Below are 17288 nucleotides of genomic sequence, written 5' to 3' on the forward strand. Positions count from 1 at the left end.
CAGTCATTTTAAAAACCGTGACTCTCAGGTATCTATGAAAGGACATTAATGTAGAAAAAAAGTTAATGAAAATTCCTCTTGTCATCACATGCATGCTGTAGGAGCTGTAAATCATATTAAAATAAGACAAGAATGTAGAAGGTACTCAGAAGGATCATCAAGTCCAACTCTTAAGTAAATAACCTGTATAGGGATTAAACTCACAGTCTTGATATTTTTACCACCACACTCTAAGCAACTCAGCTAATCTCACAGTCATTCATACATGGATTCTATCCAAATACCTTGAAACTACAAATTGGCAAATAATTTGAGGGTAGTAGAACCATCAATTTAATTTCAATTAATTTGAATAGTCCATGAAGCAAATCAGATTCATAAGCACTTGAGGAAAATCTGGTGATAAATACTGGCCAGCTGTGACCATCAAGGACAAACAGTAACAAGGCAGTCTCATTTCTATGATATGAAGCAGGATAGCTTGTTTTCTGAGAAGCTCTTGTCTCACATGGAATTTTCTTGAATGAATTAGAGACATACAATAGAACCATTTTACACGAGACACAAAACTAGTTCCATGCTCAGTCATCAGCAACTGAGGGACAGGATGCCATTTAGAGGGACCTAGAGAGGCATAAGAAGTGGATACCTGGGAATCTTATGTGGTTTAACCAGACCAAGTGCAAGGTGCTGCACCTGGATTGGGGCAACCCTCAGTATCAACACAAGATGGGGGATGATGAAATTACAAGCAGCCCTGCCAAGAAGGATTTGAGTGTGCTGCTGAATGCGAAGCTGGATTTGATCCAGCAATGTGTGCTTGCAGCCCAGAAAGCCAATCGTGTCCTGGGCTGCATCCAAAGCAATGTGGCCAGCAGGGCAAGGGAGGGAATTCTGCCCCTCTGCTCTGCCCTCATGCGACTCCACCTCAAATGCTGCAGCCACAACACAGGAAGGATCTTGACCTGTTGGAGCAAGTCCAGAGAAGGGTCATCAGCTTGATCAGAGGGATGGAGCACTTGTCGTGTGAGGAAAGGCTGAGGGAATTGGGATTGTTTAACCTGGAAAAGAGAAGGCTTTAGGGTGACCTAACTGTGACCTTCCAGTACCTGAAGGAAACTTGCAGGAAAGATGGGGCAAGACTAATTGCAAGATCATGTATTGATAGAAGAAGGAGAAATTGGTTCAAATTCAAGGAGAGTAGGTCTAGATTATATTTTAGGAAAATATTTTTGCTGTGAGGGTGGTGAGGTGCTGGAACAAGTTGGAAAGAAAAGTGGTGGATGCCCCATCCCTGGAGGTGTTCAAGGCTAGGCTGGATGGGGCTCTGAGGAATCTGATCTAGTGGAAGGTGTCCCTGCCCACAGCAGTGGAGTTGGAACTGCATTGTCTTTGAGGCCCCCTCCAACCCAAACTGTTCGATGATTCTGTGAACTTACAAAGCAAGAAGTAGAGTGAAGTGGTGGAATGGGATATGTCCATATTCATATTCAGGGCGCATTCAGAAAAATATAGTTTAGAAGATTAAGAACATGTGAGCTCAGAAACTTCTTAAATATCACAGAACTTTTTTGACCTAAGCAACAAACTGAGTTTTTAAAATAAACAGACAAAATTACCATTAATAAATAGCCAAGCCATGCAATATTTTTGAGTCCTAGAGAGACTCAGAAATTAAATTTCTGAAAGGTAGTAGAAAATTTAATAATTTTGAAAGACACTTCACAGAAATAAAGACAAATAATTTAAAAAGTGCTTCTAGGGACATAAACAGCTAAGGACCTACATGTCTGACTTTCATGCTGGAAAACAAAGTATAAAAGTAGATAGAATTCACAGAGAATATAATGTACATGAGAAGGTTGGTATAAATAAATAAATAAAATTTTATGTCTGAAAGACCAGAAGTCTTTCAAGGCCCACTTAACATACGGATAAAGCATCAGGAGAGAATGTTATCACAAGCTGAACAGGAATCAATTTTTCATTGCTGTGTTGTGAAAAAAATAATGCCAAACTTGAGCAACAGCTGTAAGAGCAACAGAACTCTGGTTTCCTTAGTACTGGCTGCGTCTCAATATTATATGTAGTTTTGTTGTCATGCACTCCAAAAGACAAAAGAAAAAAATCAAACAAGGTGCTTGGACAGGAAAGAAAAGATCTTAGAGGCATGAACAGCAATGAAAAAATCTGACCTTGCTTAGTCAAGACATGACAGAGGTTAGAAAAACTAGTAGTTCTTACAATCAAAGACATCATGTAGAAACAATCAATAAATGTTATTTCATTGTCCATGTCCAGGGCTAGTAGGATAAGTAATAATGTATGTAAGTTTCAGAAAGAGCTAGACAAGGTAACTAAACTCCAAATGCAATTTCCCAGATTACTTTCCAGATTAATTTTCTATGATTCAATAATTCTATACACACATTTCAAGTTCTGTTTCAGGAATTTTAATCTAAGCACTTAACCTCAATAACTACAATAGTTAGGTTTTCACTTAAAATCTTATATTTCCAACAATATGTCTCTGTTTTCTCATTGAAAAACATAGGTCCAGTGTCTGTTGAGAGTTGCTACAGTATTCTTCAAAGAGTAATTTGGAATACCTTTATTCTAAGCCATCATAATTTCAGTGTTGATTAATATCATGTCTGGTCTCAGTCAAGAGCTGGTAATGAATGACAGGCATTTTTTTCCAACAGTAACCCTGAATTAGGTATGTTTTTCAAATTGCAGGTTGGTTTCAGATTTAAGGCTTTTTATGTGGAGATGTTTTACATTGGAATGTACACATTTAGGAAGCAAACAGGGAAGACAGCTTTAGTACTAAAAGAATTCAAGATATGTAAATAGGCAATTGTAGAACAGGTGGCTTTTCATTCCCAAAGAATCTAAAAAAAAACTGAGCACCACTGTAATTTAATAGGAAAAATGTAAAAAATATCTCTGTGTACAAGCTTTGGAGAAAGAAAATTATTTTGGAGGGAAAGGCTTGTGGAACCCCACAATATTATGGGGTTGAAGAGTTCCTAGTAGATTTACACTAACAAAACCAAAACAAACAAGCAAAGTGCAGTGTGTCTTAGAAAAAACATGATATTGTCCAGGAAGAAGCCCTGAAAATGTAATTATGCTCTAAAACAGAGACCTGTCTTGAATGAGAGAGTCTTCAGCTAAATACTAGCAACAGAAAAATCTGATGTTCGCATTATTCAATAAAGTAGTGCTCATTTGTTACCCATCTTCTATAAGGGTTTGTAACATTGTATATTTATTGTTTATGCATTGTTTGCACTTTACCATAATCTAGTTCAGATTGTGGACATTAAAATACATAGAATTAACAGAAGGCTTTTTTAAATCAGCAGGTGTGGTGATCCTTGAAAATGAATTTTTATCAAGTTCATAGCTTCCCTAAATATTGATGCAAGAAATTCAAAATCTATTCTTTAAGCTGCATGGGTAAAGGCTATGCCAGGAGATTAAGAAAGAAAGAAGTATTTTTCAGTAGTAACAGTGTGTCACTACAGCAAACAGGACAACTAAAACCTGAGGATCCCAAAGGAATTGTTCAAAAGTGCTGCAGCCGAGATATTTTCTGTTTCTACTGTCCAATCACTTGAATCTTAGTCTATTAAACAAGTATGAATAAGAATTTTGAAGGTACTGCCAAGGAGAGATGCTCACTATACTGAACAGGCGAGAGAAAAAGAGGAAGGTTCACACAGTGTGTTTCTGCAGGATAAGATTGAACAGGGAATTTGCAAAATAAAAAATCCTCTGCGTGACTTAAGGAATACTTTACCCAAGAGAATGGTCACGGCTAGCTGTAGCTGCACAGAGAGAATGAACTGGCTGCTTTTGATGACAGCTAAACAAGACATAATGTCTGTTGAGAACACAGACATAGAATTTAGGACTGTGAGGGAGAATAAAACGCTAGAATAGACAAAAGCTTTTATAGTCCAGGAATACATCATGAGGAATGGGGAGTGTTATTAATATAATACAATGGGAGGAATTGGCTGTGGAAGAGCAAAAAATTATCTTTGAGTAAGAGCTGTGGGAGAAAGTAAGAACTGCAACTCTCGTCAGTGGGAGTTACTACTTATTTACAAGCACACAGACTGAAATTATGACCTCTGTTCCACAATAAATGTTGAATGGCTAAAACCAGAGACGCTATGAATCACAGCACAGACAAAGCTGCCACTGCCAGCAGGCCAGGAATAGCTAGGGACTACAATCCACGCAGTGACACAAATACTGGAAGGCCAGGGTAGTTATGGTGTGGAGATCAAAGACCATAGTGCAGCCTTAAGGAGGGAGGTGATGCACCAGCACTCACCACAAGATTTCCTGCGTCAGAAAAGAAAGTCTAGGTAGACCTTGTCTTAATGTGCTATTGCAGGTATAAAATAGAAATGGCTCAAGGAAAATTAGCAGAGAGTTACTACAAAGATGAGGGGCTTCATCAGAGACAGACCTGTAGATTGTTAGACACACTATACTTTTACAGCAATCACATTATGATACTCATTTAAAAAGTTATTCTTTTTCATGCTAGCAGGCATGGTGAATTAAGCACTGCTGCAGCTTATGTAACCAGAGTCAAAATCTGAAAAGAATATTTGCTTTCAGGAAAGTCCCACTAAGCTACTCTCTCAGATGGTCCAGCAGGCATTTTGATGGTTTCTATCATCATTATGAATGCTCTTATGGATCAGGAGAGATGAGAAAAACCTGGAAAGAAATTATGCTGTCTAGCATCTTAAAGCAAGTTCTTTGCCATTTCAGATAACAATAGAAAAAAAAAATTATGGTCTATTAAAGAATTATAAAATGATGACATTTGTCTCCTATTTTATCCAGAAATAAATTATTTAATAGACATTTTCACTAAAAGTGCTTAAGGTTAAATTGAAATAGATGCAACCAAAAAGATTACAATGGCAGCATAGTATTACCTCATTTGCTCCTGGCAACTACAAGGTACTTAAAGAATCTCTGTGGTTCATGGGTCCATACATCCACACAGAGATAAAACTTAAATCTTCAGATCTCAATGGATACTTTTTGTCAAGCAGCACTAGATTAAATGACAAATTTAATATACTCAGAGTGTTATGTGGTAATTTAAAATGCACATTACATTTGACATAATAATATATGACCAAAGACCAAAGGGCCTGGAAAATGTGGTACAGCCAGAACTGTTTCAAGAATTCTTTTGAAGTGGAGGTCTTGGTGCTACCTTAATTCCTTGAAAACTATTTTAAGATGCAAACTTATTGGGAGACAAGCCTTTGAGGAAATTAAGAGTTTGAATCTATTTACAATGACAGGAAGTGACACAGTCAAGCTGTACCACAAGCAATGCACAACAATAATTTGAAAGTCTATTACAGATGTAAGGAGGTTATAAACACGGTTTGAAGGAAAGAAAAGGCACCTCTAAGCCCTCTTCTGTCAGATACTTACCGACAATGAAAAGATGTTCTTTCAGGAACATAATTCTGCTTTGGAAGGTGCCTTTTTCAACAAGGGCACAAGCAATAGAAAAATGTTTCTAATAAAATTGCAGGCTTTGATGAAGATTCTATTAGAAAAAGCTGCAGCCAGTAATACGAAGTCAGGGATTTTTAACATTATAAATAAGGACTATGGCAAAATTAAGTAGTCCTTGAGACATAGTGAGAATATCTTGAAAATGAATTTTCCATATAACTTGGCAATGGTTGAGTAGAATGGCAACTTTTAATCTATTTTTTTTTTTCAAGAAAAAGAAAGTTATCTGCTGGTAGCTTTGAATTGATTCACCTATATCAACTAAATTTTCATTTGGTTTGATAAGCTTATATTGTCAAACTATGTTCAAAATATTCAAATCTGCATTTACCATAGACATTTTGGGAGATCAAGATATTGCCTCCTTGTCTGTCCAAATTTATGTTTCAGAATCCAACTAGTGACATGCTGTGATTATCTTGGTACGAGTCATTTACAGAAGCAGCTACAAAGAATTACATAGAGATGAATGGAGTATTTGAAAATCTAGGACCTGGTTGTTAGAAGAACATCTGATGCATTCAGAGTTAATCACTTGGGCCACCAGACCAAACGCCTTTCTAGTCCCCAGGCAAAAGGCACAGGGGAGCGGGAAAACATATGAAAAGTGAAAATCAATGACTAAGACAATTCTTTGGACTGTGAAACTATGCTGAGAAGTGTGAATATTGGAGGTGTGACATAAGAAACTACTCTTGTTACCAATTGTCTTTTTAGAACTTTATTGCAAAGATTTTATAGTTAAAATAAATATGATATTCACCTTGCTTAATGGTAGGAACAAATAAAGCTTTGAAAGTAGGACACTGAAGCAAGGTCAGAATCAAAAGATGTTGTTGTGAGATTGATTTTTTTTTAAATCTTTCTTAGATGTTTCTGAGGATTGATGTAAATTAAAAGTTTCAGCATTCCATTTCATGTAAGATGCATCAAAGTTCTGAAATTCATATATGTCCTTTGATACCAGAATTTACTTTTTCTCCACATTTTTAGGTTTTCATTCAGTGGAATGAGTTCTGATTTAAAAGTAAATCAGTATTGTATTATCTTCTGAAAATTGTTTGGGTTTTTAATTCTTTTGATTTTTATCACCAGTGGCATAACTGACTATATTGGTGTTTTGACGTCTTTTAAAATTAGAATGAAGACAAAGTATAATTAACATAATTCTTTTTTCAAATTTAAAGTTGTGCAAAAAGGTTTGAAAATCTGTCTGATTACCAAACATTCAATGGCAAAGTAATAAAAGAATCAGAGAAATATATACTTTTAAAATTTTTGTATTTCAATACTGAAGTCTGATATTTGATGTCTTGAGTCATAGTTTTTTTAAGTTATAGACTTGGCAATGTTTCACTAAATAAGCCCATTTAGTTCTAGATCAAGGTGCTCCAAGCCTCCTAATGTGCTGCAGCAAACATAAACTGCAATTTAGTTCCTACAAAATTCTAAAAATTTAACATCCTTAGTTGTTTGTAGTTCTTTAGAAGTGCTGCTATTAGTTTGAAGTTTAACTGAATTAGAAAACACAAAAGTAACCATATTCTGAAGTGCAGAAAATGGGCTTGCATTTAATGTTTAATTACACAATATAGTATAACAGGCATAGAGTAAAGCCCTGTATCAAACCTCTGTTGAGAGGCCACTCAACACACAGGTTAATTAAAATGTATATTTAAATGTTACCATTTTGTACACATCTGTTTAGCTTAACATGTGCCAAATTATAGGCTATAAAATTTCTTTCCAAAGACATCTTTTTAAATGCAAAGAAGCTTTCACAAATGCTGTCCAATGTTTTAACAGAACAACAAAGTGATGTACTGGGTGAATTATATCCTCTTATTCTCCTCTTATTCTTCTTATCATTTCTGGTTTTCAAATTTTCAGACTCCGTCCCTAAGTGAGGCTTGTGCAATCACCCTGATTTTTCTCATATGTGGCACTGCTGTAAACACAACTCTAGATGTAATTTGTTTGATTTTCTTGCTGTTTTATCATAGCAATACCCTGTTATTCCCTACTCAGGTGGTCTAGTGTAGTTCCTTAGATGATTTTCTGGCAGCATCACTTAACCATTTTTGATTGCTTTATGTAGAAAACAAACATTTTATGTCCCGTGTCTGCCTGTCAGATTGCCAGTCACACCTGTTTATTTTATGTTTTGTTTTGTTTGCATGGTTTAAATGTTTTTGGTTATTTTAAAGGAAATAATAAAATAAGAGGTATTGCAAACAGCAAGATTGCTTCAAAATATGTGAAAATTGATGGCGAGGTAGATTACCAAGACTCTGTAAATCCATTCGCAGGAAAAGAACTCAACCAGTTGGTCAGTCCATGGCTGTGCAGTGGCTTATCACTACATCACTTCATCACTACCTTCTCTCAGTCACCAATAGCAGCTTTTGCCTATTGACCGGCTAGACTCCTGTTTAAATGGAAAGAGCTAGAAGAGCTGTTTAGGCAGAACAGAGGTATTACACTGGTGGTGGCACTGAACTAAATTTAGGGACAAAGTGGAAGTGGCCATGGAAAAAGAGGGGAGAGAAGAGTGGAGAAGAATATGGGACATAGTAAATAAATTCATAGTATGTCAGTTTCGTCACTTGTTCATGCAAGGATTTTATTGTGGAGGGAGAAAGCTGTCTGGGAGCTTGTGCTTTTCAGCAAGTTGCAATACATTTCAGGAAAGAATTCTGTGATATGTTCACTTAAAGGTTCTACAGAATTAGAATCAATTAAAAGTAGTGACAAAAAAAGGATAAAATGAGTAACCAGGAATAAGAAGAGATACAGATACAGACTTCTAATACTTCTCTGTACTTGGAATACTACTTCTTCTACCTATAAACAGTGTAAACACTAAGCACAAGGGAAATTATGGAAGTATCAAGAGAAACAGCTTGCTAATAAACAGACCTTTTCATTAGGAAAAACAAAACAGCTAAAATAGCTAACATTTAGACTCAGAAAAATGGTTGAGGAATATTTAAGACTAAGCAAAGCTTTAGAAAATAAACCATAAAAAATCTTTGCAGGATAAATTGAAGTTATCGAATGCTGTTTACAGCCATATTCGGATGGAAGAGAAGAGCACAGAAGTGTGACTGGAATACATTCTTCCACTAGCTAAAACCAGATTTATGCCAGATTGAATAAACTATTTTTGTATCATATCTGGGATGCAAAAAGAAGTGGCATTCAAGAATAAAAGAGAAAAGGCATATGTAGGACATCCAGCTGAGCAATGATCAGAGGCAAAGAAGCATGTTCAGGAGTTTGTTTTTGCGGTATTAAAAGCCTGTTTTGAAAACAACTTCAAATTGTTTCATTTGATCATTTGAGGAATGTAAGCAACACCACGTTTTTCAATCAATTTATATTGGCTTTTTATCTCTCTAGAATTTTTTTTTCTAAATTCAATATATGGATATTTACAGCTGAAGTACAGATATGCCTTCAGTTAAATTAGCTCTAACAAAGCAGTTATTACAGAGGTTTATTCATTTCAGCACTACCTAGTCAGTGATGTTTTATTTAACAGCAGAAACTCTGAGAATGTGTACTAATAATGAAATCATGTTTTCTTTTGAGGTTGGGTTTTCCTCCTTTAAGAGAGGAAGATTTTATTTTTGTAAAGACAAATTGATTTAAACATCTGATAACTTTTAATTGAATTTAAACAAAGCCTATAATCCTATTATAAATTTACAAATGCATTGAGTAGACACATCATTCGGTAAGACAGACAAGATATAATTAGATGTTCACCAAACAAGACAGAGGTAACAGAAAGATTGCCTTTCAGAAAACAAGAAAATAAGAAATCAGGACATTTTTGGAAGCCTACTAAGGACTCTATTTAAGTAATAAAAGTATGCCCTACAGAACAGACTAAAACATCTCATTTGAATATGAAATTCCTTTAATATGTCTAGTAATGCATTTAACTTTAAGCCAAACTTCTGATCCTTATCTCTTTAGATGAGCAAGTAATCAGCATGTAACATACAACCACATAAATGTATGCTTCTTAGAGAAGTAATGAATGATCTGAAAATATATCCACTTCAAATTATGCAACAATTCCCTACATTTTTAACTTAGAGAGCAATATCTCAATATGAGACTTAATTAATCAATTAATTTAAATGTTGGTGAGATTAAAGAGTCAGAATATGTTCAGAAAAAAAAATAAGCCAGAGAATGAGAACAAGACCTTGGGAAATTCTTATAAGAAATATAATCTCATTACAGAAGCCAGCCATCACACTGAGAAGGAGAGTGTCTTCTAAAGTGGAATTGACAGCTTGAAAAGACTTCTCAGAAACTGATTTTTGCCATCTAAGTTAAGGTTGCAGAACCACTTCAGAAACTATTACTTATTTTGTCATGGGTTCCCACAACACTTTCTCTTTCAGAAGGTTTTGTTTAGACTAAACCATAAACCTTAAATTTAGAGTAGTAGTAGTAGTAGAAAACAAAAACTCCCCACCTTTTTTTAGCCACACTTTTCTATTTTTAAACTCTTTAAACAACTTTGTAGGTACTCCTAAAGCTAAGACAATGTTTACGAATCTTTAGTGGATTTTCTTACAATCATGCAGGTACTAGTCTCTAAACTAGGGTACAGAGCATGTACAGTGGTTTTATTACAGTATTTTTAACATGTGTATTATGTGTCCTAGCCTGTAGCTCAATATTACAGTATTTTCATTGCTAGAAATGGGCTACAGGATTTGTACTGAGTTTGTCAGGACTATGGCTTGTCAAATTTACATTGTATGATCTTTTCTTGATCTGCCTTTGATTTGACCTGTAACAGTATTTTTCTCTCATAGTTGGATAACAATGTTTAATTTATTTTAATATGGCTTGTATTCCTATGGTATAACCAGTTTCATATCTAGTTGTAGAAAGTAGTTGTTCTATATACAATGAGATATTTTTGAGCCTAATGTAACGAAGCAATGTAGAGAATTACAGGGCAGGTATGTTGGAGTCCTTGAGAAGAGGAAGGAAAGCAAGCAGCATAGAGGAATAGTGGTGTGGGATAAGAGCTGATTCACAGCCTGGTACCAGAGATCCCATGGCTATGAACAACTCATCAACAGTTAGTTAAAGAAATGCAGGCCTGAACAAAACTGGGGTTTGGGGTGGGTATCACAAGTACATTACATGTAGTAAATTTTAAAGTACAGAGGACTTGCACAGCCATGAAGGAGAAACAATGTGTGAAAGACCATTAAAAAAGAAAAAAAATATTACCAGGCAGATTCTAAAGTGAAGAAGAAAACCACAATTTCATCATACTCTTCCCTATGAAATAGTTTGGATGCTGGTGATTTCCACATGGTACTATAACAGGTGGAAGGATCCCAAAAGAGAGTGAAAGGTTCAACAAAACTGTTAGCAGCTAGGAAATGTGTGATAGACTTCTAATTGTATTGTTATTGAGGGTTGTTTTGCTTTTTTTAACTTTGGTTTGGTGTTTTTTTAGTAATGATAGTGTCCTTTCTTTATGCCATTTATTTTCTTAATTTACTGTTATAATTAAATGTTGCCTGGCTTTCTGATTAAACTACTCATTTATACCAATAACGAAGTCCTGGCTTTATGTGCAGTCATTGTTTACTTTTTTGCCTATCATGTTTTTAAGCAGAAGTGTGAATATAATACATAATTTCATTATATTTTATTGTTATTGAGTTTCTGTGGAGTCAAAATATTAAGGAAAATTCTCAAAATGGTAAAACAGTTTCTTATGTTCTCCTAAAATGGCTCTAGGTAAATCTACTGTTTTTCAGCAGAGCTGCATATTGTGAGATAAGAAAAATACATCGCTTTTACCCAGTGCTTATCTCCAGGTTAATAAAGGATGTATCATTTTTCCCATAATAAACAAGAATCAACAAGTATGCAGGCTCAGGATCATTAGCATTTTGGTGTCAGAATTTGTCTTTTCAATGCATGAGATGACACTGAAAGTTAGCAATTTATATGTGGATCTATAGAAGAAATCAGAACTGACCTAGATGGCCTTCTACATAAGTTATTCTAATCTGACAGTGGTTTTATAAGATTTTTGGCTAAAAAGATCTACTTCAGGGTTCATTTCAAAATGCGAACTTTTTAGAATAATTCCCTCTGAAGAAGACTGTAACAGGATCCACAGATTATTCCAGTCCTTTCAAATTCCCATGCAATCCACATTTTGTTAATCTTTTATACAGAGACGCATCCAAGTACTCTTTCAGGATGCGAGTAGGCTATTAAAATATTAATATAACTTCTTATATAATATGGAAAACTAGAGCCTTTAGCATAAACTTTGGATTTGCTATAAGTTACAAAAGCTTTCACTTTTGTCAGTTTAATTTACAGTTCTAACACTTTTTCAGGAATGTAGTGCATGTAGCTGGTGAAAAGAAACTGGGAAATGTGGATTTAACGCCCTCAGAGCAGATCCCAGTCCCCTCTGTGCCATTATGTTGTTCACCAGCCTGATAACCACAGTAGAGGCCACTGAGCAGGGATCCATTTGCTGATGCAGGTGTGCTAGATGCAGAAACACGTGGCAGGCAGTGTGGTGCTGAGCAGAGGTGTCAGGTGTGATGATCGTCCACCACACCGCTGCCATCCTCCCTTTTGCAGCTGAGGGCTCTGTGCCAGCCGTGCAGGGCTGGCAAATTCCTTCTGGGTCACCAGCAGAGGACTGGAAGGATCTATCCTAATTTGCCTCTTCCCTCTTGTCCAGCTGCCGTGAGAAAAACCTGCACATGGGATGGTGGTCTATGCATGATTGGCTCCAGCCAGGGTAGTCAAGCAGGAAGAACAAAAGGAAAAAACCTGCAAGCAAATCCAACAGAGTGTTACCAAAGACTTGTCAGGGCTGGAAGCAGTTAAAACATCAGAGTATTTCGCATGACTAAAAGATTTTTTTGAAGGATGGCTTCTGAAACACAATTTTTGAATAATTATGAGAAATATCCTGACCAAAACGTTTTGAAGGTCAGTGTTCATCAGAAAATACAGCCACAGCAAGCAGTAAATTCTAACTTGAGGAAATTCATGTTATTTCAGGCATATCATACTCTTCATTAAACTAATGCTATTAGAGGTTTACTCATAAATTTGTTATTTGCTATGGTTATTTCACTTATCCTTCATTAGCTGTCTAAATCTAAATTCAAATAAGTGTAGGTCATCATTTAGAATTAATCAAAGAAACCATGCATTTGACAGTGAATTTCTTTACTACTTCAAATTAACATCAGTCTTTCAAACACTGTTAATTTTTTTCTCTCCTGATCCAGCTGTTTGCTGGATTATTAGGGCTTGAGGAAACATTTCTCTAAGCAATTTATCTTCCATAGCAAGGTGGAGGAATGACTACCGTGATATTTTGTTTTGACTGAAAAGCATGCAGCATTCCAAATTCACTGCAACCTAAAAGACACTAGTTTCTTTGGTGAAGAAAATGGAAAAAGAAAATTCAAATTTTTAATGGAAAATGTATGAAACAAGGAATTTTTCTTAACCCAGACAAAGATTTTCTAATGGTGTACTAATTTAGTTATTTAAAATAAGCAGCAATCCCAATTGAATCTCACAAATAGAGAAAATATAGAAGAAATTTTTGTATCTTTATATTTACAATAAGTTTTTCTACCCTAAGTTGGAACAGAACTCTTATATTTTGGCCCATATTTATTTAAAAGACATTTTTATTGACAGTATTTCTGTCTTTCAAATCTATCTCTCTGTCTCCACTCTTGCTTCAAATACTAAAGCAGCTTTGATGTTCAGAGTAGTCTGTTAGTGGAACTTCATAAACTATAAGGAACTTCACTACTCATATCAGTTCATTTACTATTACTCCAAAGTAAAACACTGAAAGAATATTATCCACTAAATTTCTAAGTTTTCCTGTAATAGCACACTGGCTGTGTGGTTCATGTCAGAAAGATCTTTTTCAGACAGTTAGAGTAATAACTTAATGAGGATAAGTGCCAATGAACATTCTCCCTTTGGGCTGCTACACACAAATGCATTTTCTTCCATCTAAAAGAAGTACTCATATATGGGGCATTCCACAAAATTCCTGTATAAAAAATCAGGTTCTTCATGAAGCAGAAGGTGAAGAGTGAGTTAAAAGACAGCTCCTATGTCTGTCAAACTGTCAAATACAGGAAAAGAAATATAGAACACAGAGAAAAAAAATCACATAGAAAGTCAACAGTAATGTTAATGTAGAAATATCTGAATTTTTCCCTTCTTGTTCATACTGGGTTTCAGTTTCATACTACCTTCTCTCATGTTGTCCTCTGTCTACACTTGTTTAGTGACCAAACAGTACAGTCCTGCTATAAACTGATTCCTCAGATGTGCTTTGTGCATTCCAAAGCGTATTCCAAAAGATACACATGATCTGCTTCCAGGAGCTGTGATAATTCTGTAATTTTCAAGTTTTAGTGCACAGGCTGTCTAAGCACATAAATTATTGGAAACATGCTCTTGCTAATACTGACATTACAATTCTTCAAAAAAATTTCATGCTATTCTACCTCTTTACTCTCTTGAACAACCTACGGTGGAACTGAATTGATGCATAAATCAAGAGCGAGAGATCCAAAATGGACTCCACATAGATCAACCTATATTTATACTGCACATATGCATAACATATGCCTATATATTTATATATTTGAGTATTTGAACATACTTAAACATAAAAAATGTATAAATACAGTGTGATTGTGCATATGTTTATATGTGTGTGTGTCTTACATGTGTGCAAAATGGTGAGAAACCAATAGTGCAGTGGACAGGTACAGAGTAAATTATCACTAGAGAAGCCCAAAGATGCAGGTAATCAGAACAGAGCTTTGTTTTTCTTGTTTTAATCTTAAATAAAGCCTAATAAATCAGATAACCATATGAGGCATCAAGTAGAAATCTGTCCTCTAAGCCAATCATGCTAGAGAAGGTTGATGTGACATAGAAGAAATGAGGCAAAAGCAACAGAAATAGTGAGATTGGTGCCTTGGGATTTTTCACAGTCTGGATATAAATGCAATTAATATCATAATAGATCATTACTTCATGATAAATGGTTTGCTGTATTGGCAGAATTTCTGTAGCTTAGCTTTGCCAGGTAATCATCATGGTTTGCAGGTACAATGGTTTTGTAGGAAACTTTTCCTTGTGTTGTGACAAATAAGCAATAGTACAAATGCATGGTTTCAGGTATCAAGAAAAAAATTAATTTGACAAGAAATAAGGGAGAAAAGTTATAGACATCTAAACTGAAAGTAGTGTCTGATTTGATGGCTAACACAGTGATCACATCTGCTGTGGATTGGAATCTTCGCCTGCAAGAACCTTACTAATATTTTCATTAAAAAAAAAAAGAGATATCAAAAATGTGACCTTTCAAACCTGCCTTGTTGCACACTTCTTCTTGAACATTGTGGTGTAATTGCACTCCAGAACTTCCAGGAAAGAGTAATTAAAGACCCACAAAACAAAGTAAAACCCAGATCCTTCCTTGCTTTCATGGGCATGGGTTTTGCCTTTTGACACAAACCCCCCAAAAGCATGAACCTCAGTGAAGGCGCCTTAGTAGAGTTCTAGACAAACAAAATGTCCTATATAATGGTGCAGAACACCTGTAATTTGCTGCATCCCTCACAATATGATTCAGCTCTACTGCCAGCTTCTGCAGTCATCAAAGACAAATGCTATGAGTGCATGGATTCTCCTGTTCTGGCCACCTTATTCCTTGAGTGAAGTATCTGTATTTCCTCCTCCATCACTTTAGAAAGGAATCCGATACTTTAGTGAGGAAGAAGAAATCTTTGTTCCCTTCTCTTTGTGTAGCTGCTAATAATAGTAATAGTAATAGTAATAATATTAATAATAATAATAATAATAATAATATTTTGTGAAACTAAACTTATGAATCCAAAGTTCCTCTAACGACAAACCTGAGTTTACTCAGTGTTTCTAGCTCAAATTCTCAGCATGACTATTGTAACTAAACATTGAAAAAGAATTAATTCAATTGAAAATTGATATAAAAATTCTTTAAGATAACTTTTCTTAACTAAGTATTCTTAAATTTTCTCTTCTGTTGAAAAGAATACAGTCTTACTGCTGTCAATACAGCAGAAAATAGTAAGAATTTTCTCTACTTCAAATTTGCTCCATTTTTGTAAAATTAAATCACAAAAGGAAAGCTAAAACAAAATCAGAAAGTTCTAGACATATATTTACTACTTGTTTCTCATGAAAACAAGTATTGCACATAGTCTATTCCTCAAACTCTTCATAGCTGATAAAATAAGTCAGTGCATGCAAAAACTTCAAACAAACATCATGTCCAATTAAAAAAAAAAAAAACCACTGGCTTCAAAACTAACCTCCAATGAATATGAAAATAAAAAGCTGTCTAAATTATTTTCATGTGAACTGGAAATGGAATTGCTCCTAGGGATGCTCCTACGAAAATTTTCAATACTTTTATGAACTCTTTTTTAATTGCCTAAAGCAGTTAAGTGTATACTATTAAAAGAACTATAATAATATGGAATATGTCCCCTTACTCAGGTTTCTACTTGTTCTTTTTTCTAAGTCATCTATTTTTGATGACCCACAAGTACTTTTTGTCACGTGTACTGTTTTCTTGAAAATAAAATTATGCTTATGCCTTGCTTCTGCAGTCCTCACTTACAAACACATGCTAATTCCCTGCTTGAATAAATGTAATTGTTCATATACTGCAGAACTTGACTTCACATCAACTCTCAAGTTTTCTTAACATGTTTCCTAAATGGGGAGAAATTCCTAACATTTTCATTGCAAGTCAGAGAGCCCAAAGCAGTTTGTGAAAATATATGAGGTCAGGATTATAAGACTGTAATTAAAATTATTTGACTTTCTAATCAAACCAAGACTCTCTCTTCCTTTCTTTCTTCTTTTCTTTTTTCTTTCTTAATATTCATACACACATTTTTATTCAGTCACAATTTAGCCATAATATGAGATTATAAGCAAAAATGTATGTGTTTGTGTGGAAAAAGAATGCTCTTGCTATGCCCACATTTGTGGCTTCAAATGTCCTTATCTTCCATGGCTTTACATTGGTCAGTGCTGCTCAGTACATACTTATCTCCCCCCTCATTTTCTGCACAGTGTCTTTCACAGCTTTCCCAGTTTTCATAAGACAGGTAGGCCTACTACTGTATCCAGTGCATGTATTTCATTTGGGATGCATAGTGTGACATGATATACAATGTGTCATATCGCATGTTTTTAATAATACTTCTGTTATATATTATTATGATTCATAGTTGAAATCAGTGGAGTCAGGATTTCACCATAAAAATCTGCTGATTTGTTTTGGGAATGAAAATTATTGGTAAAAAATTCACCAATTCTCTGTGTAATGGAAGTCTTTCAGTAATTTTTAGTTTCAGTCGTTGACAGTGACATTTCAGGTAGTATTAAAATATTTGTTACATAATTTAATGGTGGAATGCAGTTTCTCTATGTGGCACAGTAACTCTTCTACAATGGAAGAATTCTTTTTAAAGTGGAATATTACAAATTTTGACTGAAAAATAATGAAAAATACTCCTCCATGTGCTTTCTTTGAGAAATGTTTGTAGCTAAATCTTCTATACACAAGAAATGTATATACAATTGCATGTGTA

This window comes from Catharus ustulatus, chromosome 6, assembly GCF_009819885.2.
Source record: "Catharus ustulatus isolate bCatUst1 chromosome 6, bCatUst1.pri.v2, whole genome shotgun sequence".
NCBI classification, from domain to species: domain Eukaryota; kingdom Metazoa; phylum Chordata; class Aves; order Passeriformes; family Turdidae; genus Catharus; species Catharus ustulatus.